The following is a 17,004-nucleotide window of genomic DNA, read 5'->3' as shown; positions in this document are numbered from 1 at the left end:
TTAAAACTGTGGCACAGTACCTTTTTTTATGTTATACTTTCTAAAATTAACATGGGTCTTTTCACATACTCGTAAAGTTTATTTACTTACACCATAACTAGCCGTGTCCCAAGAACCTCTTATGTTTGTAGAAACAACATAAGATCCCTTTGGAAGGAATATAGATAAGCAAACAATTGAGAAGTTAAATCTGAAAGATAGCAGAGTTCCTTGTCAATTTTTCTTTGATACTTTTGAATTTCCATATTTTAGAATTTGAGGTTTGTAAACGTCTTGATGTATTTTAAGTGCTACTTTTTCCCAAACTTTATTATGGTAAGTATATTGGTATCAAATGTCCCTGTTAATATTAGGATAGGAATGATTTGCTCAGAAGATCTTAATTTTGTCTTAAGTCCGTGAAAATCTAAATACGAATTTTTAGGTATTCCAGGCAATATGAGGAAACAGCTCTTCAGAGGTGTGAATTAAAGAGCAAAAATTAAGTTAATTATTCAGCAAATATACATAAGCACCCAGTATGTGTCAGAAACAGTATTAGGCTCTGTTAATTAAATAAAAGATATTTAAGTCTTGCCTTTGCCAGAAAGCTTCTCTTATAGCAGTCTACATTTTCAGAATAACATAACCATCCTGATTTGACATGGCATTTTCAAGCTTAATTTTTTTTTTTTTTTTTTTTTTTTTTTTTTTTTTGCGGTACGCGGGCCTCTCACTGCTGTGGCCTCTCCCTCTGCGGAGCACAGGCCCAGCGGCCATGGCCCACGGGCCCAGCCGCTCTGCCGCATGTGGGATCCCCCCGGACCGCGGCACGAACCCATGTCCCCTGCATCGGCAGGCGGACTCTCAACCACTGCACCACCAGGGAAGTCCTCAAGCTTAATATTAGGATAGTAAACCCGGAAAGATAATGAGCACAAGATTGACTACAAAAAGTGATACTGGGTAACAAATGTGTTGGAAATGCAACTGAAATTTAACTATTTTTCCATTGTAAACATGTTCATTTGAGAAAGTTTAGAAAATAGGAAAAAAGGCATTTAAGTTCCACTTGCAGTCCCCCTTAATGATTCTGTGGCTTCCATTTCTTTTTCTATGCATAGGTTTTTTTAAAAACACAATTGAAATAATTTTGTCTGTATAATTTTTATCCTACTTTCTTTACTTATTATGGAATTTGCTTATTATATACTGCTTTTAAATTAACATTATTTTACTGGTTTCATAGTATTCTAATAGGTAAACTCTAGTAAACTGTGATTCACAGACAATTGGTTGTTTTAAAATTTTTTTCTCTAAGTAGGAAATAACTCGGCAGTTTGCATGTTTACAGAAGGATTTTTCTTTTATTTAGGATTTTTCCTGAGATTAGATTACCAAAAATGGAATTATGGAGTCAAAGATGATAGCATTTTATTTTCTGGGGTTAACTGAGAGTGGTTTGGTCAGTAGCAACAGCAGGGGATGATGGGAAGCACAGTTGATCATCCTTGCTGCCCCTATAGACGCTGACCGCCACAGCTGCGTAGCCAGAGTGAAACCCAGATCTGGTTCCCGGTGAATTCCCTTCCCTCTGTACCATGGTGCCTTGCTCTTATTTAGAAATACCTAATAATTCATTAAGTTCAATCCCTTAATGAATGCATACTCTCCTTTCTTTGTGTGTTTGCTATTCTCTGCCCTAAACCTCATGATACCTTTAAGGGTATTGAACCATTTCTTAAAGGTTCGTCTTGGTTGGTTCTGCAGACTCTGCCGATAGCATGTACAGCACTCACCATAGCTGGTGTTGGGTTTGACTGCACGTTGGACTCACAAGACCCGGATAGGCCATGTCTGACACCACTTTACTCTGAAGGACACAGGACAGGCAAGACACCGTGGGCACCATGCCAGGGGGCAGCTTTAGGCACAATTCTAATGTCCCCACAGGTGGCCGCAGGAACCACCCTGGCTTAGAAGCCATCAGAGAGCACTCTGTCTCGTAACAGCCAGGGTCAGGGCCCAGGAACGATAGGCCCACTGCACTCAGGGACGCTGAGCTGCGACTCCCAGCAGGTGTTGATGTGCAGTCGCAGCCCTCCCAGACCAGGCGCAGGGTACCTCCTGGGACATTGTGCCGGAAGCAGGCCCGCCCATCCCACAGCTGACGATCCACCTTCATCAGGTTTCCAGGGCAACCAAACTAGAAAGTGAATCCAAGGTCAGTGCCTCACCTCGAGGGAGAAAGGGGTTTTGAACACCTCACTCAGCCTGTTGGGTCTTGCGTGATCATGGCCAGTTTTTGACAATGGCTTACTTCCTTTTCCAGTTCCTTTCATAAGGCCGCTTAGCTAATATCTGCCTCTGCAAAAAAGGTAATAATAGTTCAAATATTTTAAAGAGCCAGATGGAAGCATCAGGTGGGAGGTCTGAAGTTTTACGATTGTATGATGGATTGGAGGGCTTTTTTCTCCTTGCCCCAAGTGACGCCATAAATTTATTGAAGCTTTATGCACTCATCGCAGTGACTTTTTAGCCTTGTGGCCAAAATTCATTGATAGACTTTTTCATTTTTACATTTTTTATTTTGAAATTTTACAACTACAACCAGTATCATAGAATAGACAGGCCTGCTAATTCACCATGTTTTCTCTATATTAATACTCTTCTGTATGCAGTGAGTACTGTTTACACAACCAGTTCTGAAAGGCATCAGTGTTGGAAGAGTTGGTTAGTGTATTATATGCGCGGAACTGCTTTTCTTCTTTGAGTTATTAGCATGACATGGCCCAGGGTTCTAGCTGAAAACTCAGGTGTGGATGGTGCTTCAAAGTTCAGCTGAAGAATTTACTTTTGTTTGTATCCCTTTCTTGTGTGCTCAGTATATTTGAGCAGTTTGTGTATAAAGGATCATGTCTCCTGGCCGTGGTTTATGTTCAGTTGATGGTGTTACAACTCTGTTTTGCCTTTAGGGGATTCTTTATTCAGAGGTAGGCCATGAATGTTTTTCTGGATCTTTTAGCTCCCCAAATAAACCCATCTAAGACTGAGTCAGCTTATTTTCCCCAGATCAGACCTGTGGATTCTAGAGAGTAAAATATACAAAAATTTAAAAAGCAAAAGGTCAGGGGATAACAATCTCTTCCTTTTCCTCAGTACTTAACATCTTTGGCTACTAAGTCCCTGTTCGGAGTGGATTGGGCAATAGTTTATTCCAGAGACAGCTTAAGAGTTAAATTTTAACTGACCCTAGACATTTAATTTTCAACTTTACTATCACTGTTGGTTGCAATACCAGCACAGAGTGACAGTGTTAGCTTTTCAGTATCGACTGGGCATCCCACTGCGACTGCAGTGTTCAGTTAAAAGTGGGCTGTGGTCGCACTTCTCTACTCCATTGGTCCGCAGCTGCCTGAGAGATGACCGAGGTCTAGGACTGACCTTGGCTTTCTGGACAGAGTCTGTGCAGGTCAGATGAAAAAGAAGGTGCTGGAGAAAAAAAGTTTTATCCCGGAGAAGGATTGGTCCGAGACAAAGATGATCCTGGAAGACGAAGGGCAGGAAGACCAAGGGAATTGGGCCCTGGGCAATACAGAGGTGGGCAAGTTGGGAAGTAAACCTGGACTCCCTTCCCTTCCTCCCGGCTTCCTGTCATCCCCTGTACTTGACCCTCCCCCTATCCCATAGGTATTCAGTTGGTTATACCTGAAACTTCCGAAAGCAGATCGGGCCCAACATGGTTCTGGGAGAAATCTGTATAACCAGTAACCGGAGGGAAAGCTGCTCACCCGTAGCAAAGACCAAGCAGATAGTAAGAACGAAGCTCGGAAGGGCTTTTGAGCGGGAAGGAGCATATGGTCAGAGTGCCTTTGTACAGCTCAGACTTTTCACGTACGACTCCACATATGTCATAAGACAAAATTATTCAGACTGCTGGAAAATGGCAAATAGATACCAATATTTAATATGAAGCTTAGAAGTGGCGGGGTATACTGAACACTGGTTATGGAATTGCCATTAATACAAGTTTTCAGAGTAACATACTTCTAAAAAATGTTTGGAACACTTCAAATGAGACGGCAGTGGGATGTTTTGGAGAATCAATTTTTTGGGCTTCCTGTAGAATTTAGTGCAGTGAGAACACTTAGGAACAGAGGATTCAGATGAAAATACGAACTCAAAAGAATAAAAATAAATGTCCAGCACACTAACTTCTGTTGCCTCCACGTGTCCCTTAAGGTAATACGGCTCCTTCTGCTTGACCGTCTCCCTCTGGTGGTCTTGACCTTCTCCCCATCCCTCAGCCACAGTCACACCTGGGACCTTGTCGTTACCAATCACCGCAGCCCCTTCCTAATCTCAACCTCAAGCCATTGAGGTTTACACTGCCTGCAACGTCTTGACTTCTTTCATGGTCTGTCTTGCTCTTGTCCCCCTGCTGCTTTGCTGGCCTGGCCTGGCTAAGCCAGTGTCTTGTCCAGTCTGACTCTGCGGGTTCCCAGCACTTTAAAGTTGTGGCTGCGAGCCTTAGAGGGTGGTGGTGCTGCGCGGTCATCGTTCACGCTTCCACGCTCCTGTTCTTCATCTCAGCTGATAGTGGGAGGGATCGGTGTGTGGCCCCCCCGCCCCCCACATGGATCCACCCACCATCTGCCGATATTTATAAGCCTTTGCTGTCACTTCACTCACTAAAAAACAAAAACAAGTTAAGGAAAAACCAAACGACAAAAGAAGCTTTTGTATGGGAGGCCCCTTCCTGAGTGCAGCCCCAGGCTGTGGCACTCTGCCACCCCTCTGAAGGCACTGGGGCGGGATCCCTCCAGTTTTCACGTGGCATTCTTCCTGTGTGCATGTCTGTGCCTAAATGTCCCCCTTTTATAAGGACACTAGTCATATTGGATCAGGGGCCCATCCTATTCCAGGATGACCTCAACTAATTACATCTGACGACTCCATCTCCAAATAAGGTCAAATTCACAGGTACTGAGTGTTAACCTCAACATATCTTTTTTGGGGGACATGATTCAACCCATAACTGTTGGTGTGCGGCTTTGCACAATGTTGAAATGTCAGGAGTGCGTGCATTGCACTGTGGTCCACAGCAGGACAACTGTCCTTGCTGCACTTCCCCTCCCCCAATTCCCCTCTCTCCTGCATCCTCAGTCTTCTCCACTGAAGCTTTCTTAACTTAAAAAAAATTCTCTCTTGTCCTGACTTCCCCCAAGCTGTCATCCTCATTTCTCTTCCCTTCACAGAAAGTGTTGTCTCAAAAGTGTTGTCTGTACTCACAATCTCCGTTGTTTCTCTCCTGTTCTCTATCAGGTGCATTTGACACAGAAGATTACTCTCTCCTCCGAACATCCCCTCCTTGGTTTCTGTGGTCCCTGCCTGGTTTTCCTCCCCTCTCTGCCTGCTGCTTCTCAGTTTCATGTGCTGATGCTTCTACCTCCTAGACGTCTGGACTTCATTCAGCCTTGTGCTGGAAAATACTGCCTCTGCACTGGCGATGCTCAGATTTTTATCTCCAGCGTGGACGAAGTCGGCAACATCTGCTTCACCGCCACAGCCTCCGGAGTGGACTCTGCTTCCACCCTTGCCTCTCTTCAGGGCAAAGCCAGCATCCTGACAGTGGTCTCAGTTCACTGACATGAGATTAGCTTCCACTCTGTCTTTTCATTTACCTCCTACCCTTCCCCTTGTGCCTTCTGCTCTCGCACACCTGTCTCTTTCCTGTTCCTGGAATGGACTCATTTTGTTCCTACTTCAGGACTTTTCCGCTTGTTGTTCTGTCTTCCTGAAAAGTGCTTCCCGAGGAGTCTACAGATATCTACGTGGCTTACCCCTCCACTCAAATATAACTTCATAAATAAGCTTCATGTTGCCACCATATACACATTTGAAATGAGCAGCCCCCGCAAAACACGTAAAAGTGTGTCCTTATCCCTCTTCTTTGCTGTTTCCCCATTAGTACTTAAGTCTAGTGTGTATGCCATGGCTTACTAGGGACAGCCCTGGTTTATACCTATTGTAGAGCAGTCAGTTAACACCCCGTTTTTAAGCTCCCCCTTCTACTTTCAATACTGTCTCAGCTTGGTTGTGATTTCTGACTGGAGCACAGAAAAGGGAAGGCCCAGGGAACTGGATTGTACTGGAGTGAGAAACATAGGGAGGAGCTTAGGAAAAGCGAACCTGTGAGTTCCGTAGGTATTCCTAATCAACACACCAAAGACTTCCAAAACTGAGCAAAAGGATAGTTCACTGCCCAGTTTCTGCACGGTCCACTGAGTGCTGCACGAACACAGGAAAGAACTCAGTGGCTCAGCAAAAGTTTTGAGAACAACTGGCATTGGAAAAACAGCCCACAGAGACCAGTTTGGAATGTGAGACCTTAACCCATCCAGATAAATTGTCTGCTAAAACAAAAATATCTATGTTCGCCATAGAATTTAAACAAGACCCAGAGTCACATAACATTCAAGAACCAGAGAAGTATCCACTCACCCGAAAAAAACAAAAAGTATAAATTTATGTAGATAACATAGAAATTAATATATTACAATGCAGAAAAGATCAAATTGATAAAACCAAGAACAGAACTGGTTCTTTGAAAATACCGATGAAAATAGACAAACCTCTAATAACTCCTCTGAATAATAAAACACAGAAACATAGAACATTATAAATGAAAGGTTTCTAACCACCAATACAGATATTTTAAAATTATACCAAGCACAACTGTATGCCAGTGCATTTGAAATTCTAGATAGAAAATATAACTTTCAAGGAAAATATAAATTACCAACATTTACCCACAAGGATGCATGTGTTAATCTGGACAGGCTGTGCGATGCTACGTTAGTCAATCCCAATCCCTGGGGCCACTTCACTCTGGAATCCAGGCTGATGGATTAAACTATTCTAAGGTATATAAAAAGACAGATTCCCAACCATTTCATGAATTCAAAAGGCCAGAATAACCATGATGCCACACCTGACAGCACCAAAGATCAACATTTTCCAATGTGTTTCTCACTGAATAGTAATTCTTTAAAATCCTTGAGAAAGTGAATTTTTTTGTCATATGGGTTGAGGAGAGCCCCTATATGTAATAGTGTAGTCCTACAGAATACTATTTTGCTTTGTTTAATCCACAATTTTCCAAATTTATTTGACTGTATGTTCCTCCCCCCACCCCAACCCAATTCCTCTTAATCCCTGCGGACTACTTTTTTGGAAATACTCTTATGAACCAATCTCAAACATGAATATAGATGCAAAGATGCTAATAAAATATTAGTAAATTAAATCAAGCAGTGTTTAAAACATAACACCATGAACAAGTAGAGTTTATGCTAAGAATGTTAAGCAATATTGTTAAACATTAACAGATTTACTAATACAACTAATTATAGGCTGAGGGAAGAAAACCATTTGATTATTTCAATGGGTACAAGAAAGACATTTGAAAAACTCAACATACACTCTTGAAAAGTTCTATAACCTAATAAAGATAATTTAAAGTTAAAATTCTTCTAGCAGGAGCAAGACAAAGATGCACGCTGTCCCTGTTGTTATTCATCATTTTGCTCCAGGCTCTGACCAGTGAAAGAAGACCAAAATAATAATAATAATAGTAAACATTAGAAAGGAAGAGAGAAAATTATCATTATTTGTAGACTATAATGTCTACCTAGAAAACAGAAGAGATCAATTGAAAAACTAATGAGAATTTAGTAATGTGTCTGTTTACAAGATGTAAGCATACACAAATCCACAGATTTCCTACACAGTAGAAATAACCAACTAGAACAGGTAATGAGAAAAAAAACCTATTTATGATATATAAATATTAAATTAAGGATTAAATGAATGGAATGACATATTCTATCAGTGTCAGTAAATTAATGCAATCAAAATCCTAACCCTACCTGAGGGGAGTCATGACACATTTATACTTATTTTACTTTTAAAATAAAATTGTATACATTTAAGGTGTACAATGTGATGGTTTGATGTACATATGCATAGTGAAATGATTACTGCAGTCAAGCTAATTAACACATCCATCTCCTCACACAGTTACTGTTTTTTGTGTGTGTGGTGAGAGCACCTGAAACCTAGTCTCTTAGCAGATTTCCAGTGTTCAGTACAGTAGATGTCCAGAACCTATTCATCTTACATAACTACAACTTTGTACCCTTTTACCAGCATCTCCCCATTTCCCCTGCTCCCCTGTGCCTGCTTCTATGTATTTGAGGTTTTCAGATTCCACATACAAATGAGATCATGTACTTGTTTTCCTTCTGTGTCTGGCTTTTCAACATATGAATAGATAAAGAAACTGACACATTTATTCTTAAGTTCTAATATACTGCATGAGAATATCAGAAAATTTTGAAGGCAAAAGAGATCATAAATACATATTATGGAATTATCATAACTAAAACAATGTAGTATTAGGACAGGAATAGGCAGATTAATGAACTATAATACAGGAGTCCAAAAACAGACCCCCTCATGTATATATGTTTGATATTCAAATTTAATGTTCGAAAGGGGTAAAATATAGAATGGAGTATTCTGTGGATGGTATGGGTTAAAAAACTAGGCATTTGGGAAAAATAGTTATCCCTACCTCCACATTCTATACATAAGTCAATTCCTAAAGGAACCCTAAATCCATTATAGGAAATCATAGCAAAATGTTTTTCTAGTATTTGGGTGGAGAAGGTCTATCTAAATCTACCATTACTGCCAGAAAGCATTAGCAAAAGAGGCCATATAAGAAAAATAACAAGGTACATGGTACAGAAATCACAACTGCCTCCCAGCCACCCAGTTCCCCAACTCTGAGACAGCTGTTTCCAGTTTCTTGGAGACAACATATTAAATAACTATTAAATAATAAATACCAAATATTATTTAGTATTAACTTATTTAGTAATAATAAGTGATATTATTTATTATTAGATATTAAAGACTTCTGTATTACCAAACACCATAAGTAAAAAGTCAGAAAAACATGAAAAAATATTGTAACATATGTGATGGATAAAGAATTGTTTTCCAGGACTTCCCTGGTGGTGTAGTGGTTAAGAATCCGCCTGCCAATGCAGGGAACACGGGTTTGAGCCCCGGTCCGGGAAGATCCCACATGCCGCGGAGCAACTAAGCCCGTGCACCACAACTACTGAGCTTGCGCTCTAGAGCCCGTGAGCCACAACTACTGAAGCCCGTACACCTAGAGCCTGTGCTCCGCAACGAGAAGCCACTGCAATGAGAAGCCCATGCACCGCAAAGGAGAGTAGCCCCCGCTCGCCACAACTAGAGAAAGCCCGTGCACAGCAGCAAAGACCCAAAGCAGCCAAAAATAAATAAATTTATATAAAAACATTTAAACCTCTAAAAAAAAAGAATTGTTTTCCGTATATAAGATCTTACTAATTAATAAGATAAAAGCCAGCACCTTTTTTTTTTTATTTTATTTTTTTGCGGTACGCGGGCCTCTCACTGTTGTGGCCTCTCCCATTGCGGAGCACAGGCTGTGGACGCGCGGGCTCAGTGGCCATGGCTCACGGGCCCAGCCGCTCTGCGGCATGTGGGATCTTCCCAGACCGGGGCACGAACCCGTGTCCCCTGCATCGGCAGGCAGACTCTCAACCACTGCGCCACCAGGGAAGCCCCAAAGCACGTTTTTTATTACTTAGGACTATTTTCAGCAGCAAGGAACAGAAAACCAATAACCAAAGGTATGCACATTTAAAAATATTTATATATATTCACCTCTCAGATTTGCAAAGAGTTAAAAGATTCACAATAATACTCAGTATAGGCATTATTATACACTGTTCATGGGCATTCAGTTAAGCCTTTCTGGAGAGCAATCTGGTTAATTATATCAAAATTTTAAATGTGTATATTATTTGATTCATAAATTGGTCACATTTATGCCTTTGACTTGAGGACATAATTGGTCAGATGCACAAAGATATGTATGTATTGAGGAATTGGTTTATAATAGCAAAACATTGTACATAACCTAATGTTCACCAAAGAGAATTGATTAAGTAACTTATTGTATGTACATACGTATAATAGAATTCTGTTGTATTAGTTAGGAGTCTTTCAGCTACAAGTGGAAAAAAGTGGCATAAACTAAAAGGGGATTTACTGTCTCTTGTAATAAGACGTCTTCGTATAGAGTGGCTTCAGGATAGTTAAATCTGTAGCTCAGTGGCGTCATGAAGGACCCAGCTTTCTTCTATGTCTGCTTCGTCATCTTCAATATGTCAGCTAATTCCTTCTGATCACAGTCAACAAATATGGGGAATTCCCTGGCAGTCCAGTGGTTAGGACTCGATGCTTTCACTGCCACGTGCCCGGGGTTCAATCCCTGGTCGGGGAACTAAGATCCCACAAGCCGCTCAGCACAGCCAAAAAAAAAAAAAAATGTACTAGGCACTGATTGACTGTAGAAATATTATCATATGAGCAAAAATAGCTACTGCCATCATGCATTCACAGGAAATATACTGTATGTGAAAAAGGTAACAGCACAGTATGTGTTGCATGATACCATTTATGAAAAAGATTCATTTAGGTGCAAACATAACACATAAACTGAGTATGTTTACTGTGTGGCGCTCAGCAAGTGCCAGGGCTTTTGCTACGTATTTTATGTAGATCATTTCATTTCATCCTCACAACAACCTTATAGATTAAATACTATTATTATCCAATTTAATATATGTGAAAATCGAGACTTGTAGAGTCAGAATTTGAACCCATGTTTGTCTTACTCCAAAATCCACACTTTTAACCACTCTGTTAAATAACCTTTTGAAAAGTAAAATGAAAACAATCTAGAAGGAAATAGATCAAACTTTTAACAGCCATTTTCTTTAGGAACTGATGACTTGAATGCAGTTGACCAGAAGAGCCAGAAAACAGAGGGAGAGAAACAAAGTCAAGGGGTGCCTTGATTGATAGACTGGCAATGGGCAGTGACTGATTGCCTGAAGGTTCTAAAGAAGTTTAAAACAGGATTCAAGGGATAGAGTGGACAACCAGAGCTTGTAATCGGAGAGGAATTCCAGAGGTTGTATAAAATTTTGTAATGCTTTAGGATGGGGCCATGTGTGTATTTTATGGAAGTGAAGTAACAGTCAAGGTCATTGGATTGAAGTAGGGCAAGAAAAATATCATTCATTCAAATATTTGTTGATGATTCAAGCCTATATCTATGGTACAGGTTGTGAAAATACTGGTGAACAAGATGAATAAGGTTCTTACTTTCATGGACCTTATATTTAGAGTAGTCAAGAGGCCAGATCATGCAAGGCCTTGTAGCCATGTTAAGAAATGTAAGGTTTGCTTGGATTTTGTTCTAAATGTGATGAGAAACCACTGGTGGGTTTTAAGCAGGTGAATGACTTGGTCTGACTTGCATTTTGAAAAGATCATTCTAGCTGTTATGTTGAGAATGTGTCATGGGAATAAGAGCAGAAGTAGATATTAAGATATTAAGTAGTTCAGCAAAGAGTTGATAGTGGCTTAGACAAACGTGATAGCAATGGAGACGGAGAAAATGGCAGACTTGGATATATTTTGAAGATAGAGCTGATAGGGCTTGATGATTAATTTAATATGGGAGGTGAGGGGAAGTGAGGAATTAAGAATAACTCGAGTTTCTGTGTTGAACAAGGGGGTAGATGGTGGTGTCATTTATAGAGATAAGAAAGACTGGGGTTGAAGGAGCACATTTTGATAAATGTTGATCTCATACTGGATAGGTGAAGCTTGAGGAATTTGTGGATGTGTTTAGTAGGCAAGTTGGTTGTATTGGTACAATGCTCAGTGGGCTGAAGTCCTTCATTTGGGAGTCTTCAATGCAAAGACAATAACTGAAGTCATGAGAGTAGGTAAGATTGTCTAGGGAGAAGAGAGGATGGAGAACGAGGAAAGAATTGGGCCTCCCACAGAACTAAGAACACTGACTTCCTGAGAGGCTTGGTGCAGGCAGAAATCATTCCACCAGCACTATGCCGGCAAAGGTCGTGCATGACTTCCTCAAATGCTATGGATATATTTTAGTCCTCGTCTTTCTGAGCCCATTGCTGCATGGTGACACTATTGTCTACTCCTTCCTGTGACACTGTGCTCTCCAGGTTTTCCATTCTCTCCTTCTGAGTTCCCTTTCCCTAAAGTTTGTTGTTCCCCAGGGAATAATCATCTACTCGTAATTCCCCAGTGGTTATCCATTTTAGTCAGCTGAAAACCCAAAGTCCTTCCAATGGCCTTCAGAAGAACCCTTAAAAGTGAAGTCCATCCCCATCCCATCACCTGTGTAACCTTGTTTCTTACTTCTGACCTGTTGATCATTCTACTCCAGCTGCACAGTTTTCTTTCCTGTTCATCAAACGCACCCAGCACCTTCACACCTCAGGGCCTTTGTACTTGCCCTTCACTCAATCTGGAATTCTCTGCCTTAAGATGTCTGCATGGATTTCTCCCTCACCTCCATCAAATTCTGAAACCAATGGCTTCCAAAATCTGCAAGCAGCTTCCTGATCCTAGAGAAGATGTGGCTGCAGAAGTTGTCTCAACATAGAGTCTGACTATTTAGTCTCCTTCTGTGTGGAGAATAGAGTGTGGGGCAAAGAGTGGAAGCAGTGAAATCAGCTCTCACAGTAACTCAGGCAACAAATGACGGTGTGACATGTTACATTTCTGATCCTAATAGACTCTCAAATGGAGCTATTGGCTACACAGTTGCTTCTAAAGGTCCAGAGTCCATGGGAAAGATACGAGCTGGAGATAGAAATTCAGGACTCCTTGGTAGTTACAGCCATGGAACTGAATGAGGTCACCAAGGGACTTAATATAGCTGAAGAAAAGATAATCAAGCCCTGCAGAGTGATAAACTATGTTAAACGCTGTTGCATTGTTGGTCCTTCCTTCCTTCCCTCCCTCTTTCCCCCCCCTTCCTCCCTCCCTCCCTCCCTCATTCACTCATGATTATAAAAGTGACAAAGCTGCACAGAACTCAGCGTACCTGTGCCCAGACTCAGAGTCAAACATCTTCCCCTTTATTACCCTCCCCCCAATATGTGCTATAAACCCCAGGCAGTGTTTATATGCTCCAAGTCATCCTGACACAAAGAGCACACCTTAGGAGGACTTGAAAAGACTGAGGCAATTTAGCCTGGAGAAAAGAAGACTTTCCAGGGAAGACAACAATTGTAATAAGCTACCTGGCCTCTGTCTGAAGAAAACAAAAACTCTAATTCAAAAATATACATGCACCCAGTGTTCACAGCAGCACTATTTACAATAGTCAAACGTGGAAGCAACCTAAAAGTCCATCAACAGATGAATGGATAAAGATGTGGTGCGTGCGTGTGTGTGTGTGTGTGTGTGTGTGTGTGTGTGTGTGTATAATGGGGTGTGTGTGTGTGTGTGTGTATATATATATATATATAAAATGTGGTATATATATATAATGGAATATATATGTATATACATAATGTATATATATATGTATATATATGTATATATATAATGGAATATTACTTGGCCGTAAAAAATGAAATATTGTCATTTGCAGGAGCATGGGTGGACCTAGAGATTATCATACTAAGTGAAGTAAGTCAGACAGAGAAAGACAAATATTACATCACCTATATATGGAATCTAAGAAATACAATAAACTGCTGAATATAACAAAGCAGAAGCAGACTCACAGATGTGGAGAACAAACCAGTGGTTAGCAATGAGGACAGGGAAGGGGGAGGGGCAAGATAGAGGTAGAGGATTAAGAGGTACAAACTACTATGTATAAAATAAAGTAGCTACAAGGATATACTGTACAGCACAGGGAATACAGCCAATATTTTGGAATAACTTTAAATGGAGTATAATTTATAAAAATACTGAATCACTATTTTGTACATCTGAAATGAGTATATTGTAAATTAACTATACTTCAATTAAAAAACAAAAAAAATTTTAGGAGCTATTTAATAAAAATGGTTAAGGGCTTCCCGGGTGGCACAGTGGTTAAGAATCCGCCTGCCAGTGCAAGGGACACAGGTTCGAGCCCTGGTCCAGGAAGATCCCACATGCCGCGGAGCAACTAAGCCCGTGCGCCACAACTACTGAGCCTGTGCTCTAGAGCCACGACCCACAACTACTAGGCCCACGTGCCACAACTACTGAAGCCTGTGCGCCTAGAGCCCACGTGCCACAACTACTGAGCCCGTGAGCCACAACTATTGAAGCCCACGTGCCTAGAGCCCATGCTCTGCAACAAGAGAAGCCACCGCAGTGAGAAGCCCACGCACCACAACGAAGAGTAGCTCCCGCTCACTGCAACTAGAGAAAGCCTGCGTGCAGCAACGAAGACCCAACGCTGCCAAAAATTTAAAATAATAATAAAAATAAATAAATACATAAATTTAATTTTTAAAATGGTTAAAATTTAAACAAAAAGATCCTTGACTAAAAATTGCAATGATTCAGATTTAGGCTTGACAGAACTGATGTTTCCAAAAGTGGTATGGGATTTCCAGGCATTAGTGAGGTCTCTGTGACTTTCAACATGATGATCATATAACTTTCTGGCTTTAAGATACTGTCGTGCATAGCATATGTCACAGCTAACTGATGTTCTTTGTAGTGGTTGCTACACGAGTGACAGACTCCTCTGGAAACAGCTACAACACACACTTAGAATCTCACAGTCACATAATCAACCATTTTACTAAATACAAGCATATTTTCATTCACATACAGCTAAAGAAAACATCTTTTTCACATTTCATTACAGTGCACAACAAAGTGAAGAAAAGTATACAGTACATTTTATTCTGGAATATGAGACAATCTAATCCAACATGCAGTTGTGGTCTTTGTTACAAGTTAGTTTATCTTGTCTTCACCTATGTAATAAAATAGCTTCTAAAGCTTTATCCTTAATATTGTGTTAACACCTGATTTTTTCACACATTTTCTAAAACCCAGTTATTGCAGTGACAACAGCACTGAATTCTACTAAAATGATTTTTAAAGTTCGAGAACTTGTTTAAGCAATTAAGCTCAGCCACTTCTGCTGGATCTATGCTGAGAGTTTTTAAACCTGCCTAAAAAATGAAAGGAATGGGAAAAGTATACATATGATGTATTTAAGTCAAGAAAACGGTAGAGTTTTGTTTGTACCTTTTTTTTTTGAACTGACAGAATACAGTCAACTCTCATCTATCCACTGGATAATCTTGCTTTCAGAATCTTCTAAACATAATTAAGTATAGTAGTTGATGAAACTTTGTGTTAACCCAATTTACTATCTTTTGTTTGTCTTCTACAACCACAAAGCTGGCAACTTAATTACTCCACCCAAGCCAGGTCATGCTAAACGAAGGAAGAGATGATGATTGGGTCACTTGGGGTTGATGCTGCACGTAGGTCCAAGGTGGTTTGTTTCCATGATTTTCATGATTTGACTTCTTTATTCCGGCTGAAGTAAATCCCCCATATTTCAGATTTGGTTACATCCATCCTGAAGTTCAGTACCATATTTCAAAGCAATTTACCATCCTCAGGCTTTCCTATCACAATGGATATGAGAAAGGCGAGTCTAATCAGAATTATTTTCTTACTGTGAGAAGTATGGCTTTTGCCTAGCTGAACTGGCTACAATTCAAAAACATCATTTAAAGCATCACGTCTCTGCAAGAAGATAATGGAACCTCAAGTCAACCATTCCAAGTTTCTGATGCAGTTAGCTGTCTGTTCACCTGAGAACTGAGAGCTGACTTTCTAGGGTAGACAGGAACCCAGGGTAGGCATAAGGCAAACAAGTGGCCAAGGTCATTGTGAGGTGAGTATTTTATCCCCATCCCACTCCCCATTGCTGTATTTGGTTCCTTTCAATAATACATCCACTGTGTTTTAGTGATAAGAACATTTACAGCCCGAACAGTTCTAACGTGTTTTCACTGTGCAGTTATTCACTTGTGTAAAATCCTCTTGTCAATAATACCTGAATGGGCTTTACCTTCGACTCATGCCCGGGTTCCCTCAGGATTATAGCTGAGTTGTAATCAATAAGGAAACATATCCTAACATGTAGAGAATATTTATTTACAGTCATGTCTCTTCCAAAGCAAACAATAACAGTTTATTCATCTGACAGCAGGATGATGCAGTGAAACAAGAACCAGGGGTCAAGTGACTCTCCTGCCCCTCAGTTAATTTTTTCGTAAACTGGGGAAGAAACCCTAACGGCTTGTTACGATGATCAAATAAGTAAGTCAACGAACTGTAACGTGTCTGTAAGGCTTACAGCACCTCCTGTTGAGCAGGTGTTTACCTTCAGATTGCAGTCGCCGATGCAGTGAACCCCAGGCGTGGTCAGAGGGGAAAGAGGGCATTGGAGTTACAGTATTTCTCTCTTCTACTTACACGATAATTTGCGTGGGACAATTTCTTACACACAGCTGGTTATTCTTTCACAAGGCTGTACATGTTTTCAAGTGTGACAGTAACAGTGTGTAAATAGCCTCCCTTTTTCACATTCACACCATTTTCACTAGAACTCCAGGCCTTGAAAGGGTCTTAGTAAAAGGCTGGTCCACACCCCTCATTTTACAGATGAGCTGTTTAGAAGCTAATTGGTACCTTTTAACCAAACCCAGCACATATGTTTAGTGCAGGATATTCTCACTGATTAAGCGGATCTCATGCTCTTTTTTAGGTTGGCTAATTGTTCCCAATGTGATACTTTTCTCCCCTTTACGTATTTCTTTATGATCGTGACCTATGAATGAGCTGAAATACCAAGAAATAGTTGTCCTGACTGTGGGTGTACTTTTCTGGGGCCTAGCTCCCCAGACCTCAGCTCCTTGACATGCGGTCCACAAAGGGCACACAGAGCGGCCACTGCCCAGCATGGACCACAAAAAAGTGCCAGTCCCAGCACCCAGGCTCCCCAACCCACCCACCCGCCCACCCGCCCATCACCTG

The sequence above is a fragment of the Delphinus delphis genome, chromosome X, assembly GCF_949987515.2.
Source record: "Delphinus delphis chromosome X, mDelDel1.2, whole genome shotgun sequence".
Taxonomy (NCBI): Eukaryota; Metazoa; Chordata; class Mammalia; order Artiodactyla; family Delphinidae; genus Delphinus; species Delphinus delphis.
Note: the sequence above shows the minus strand (reverse complement) of the source record.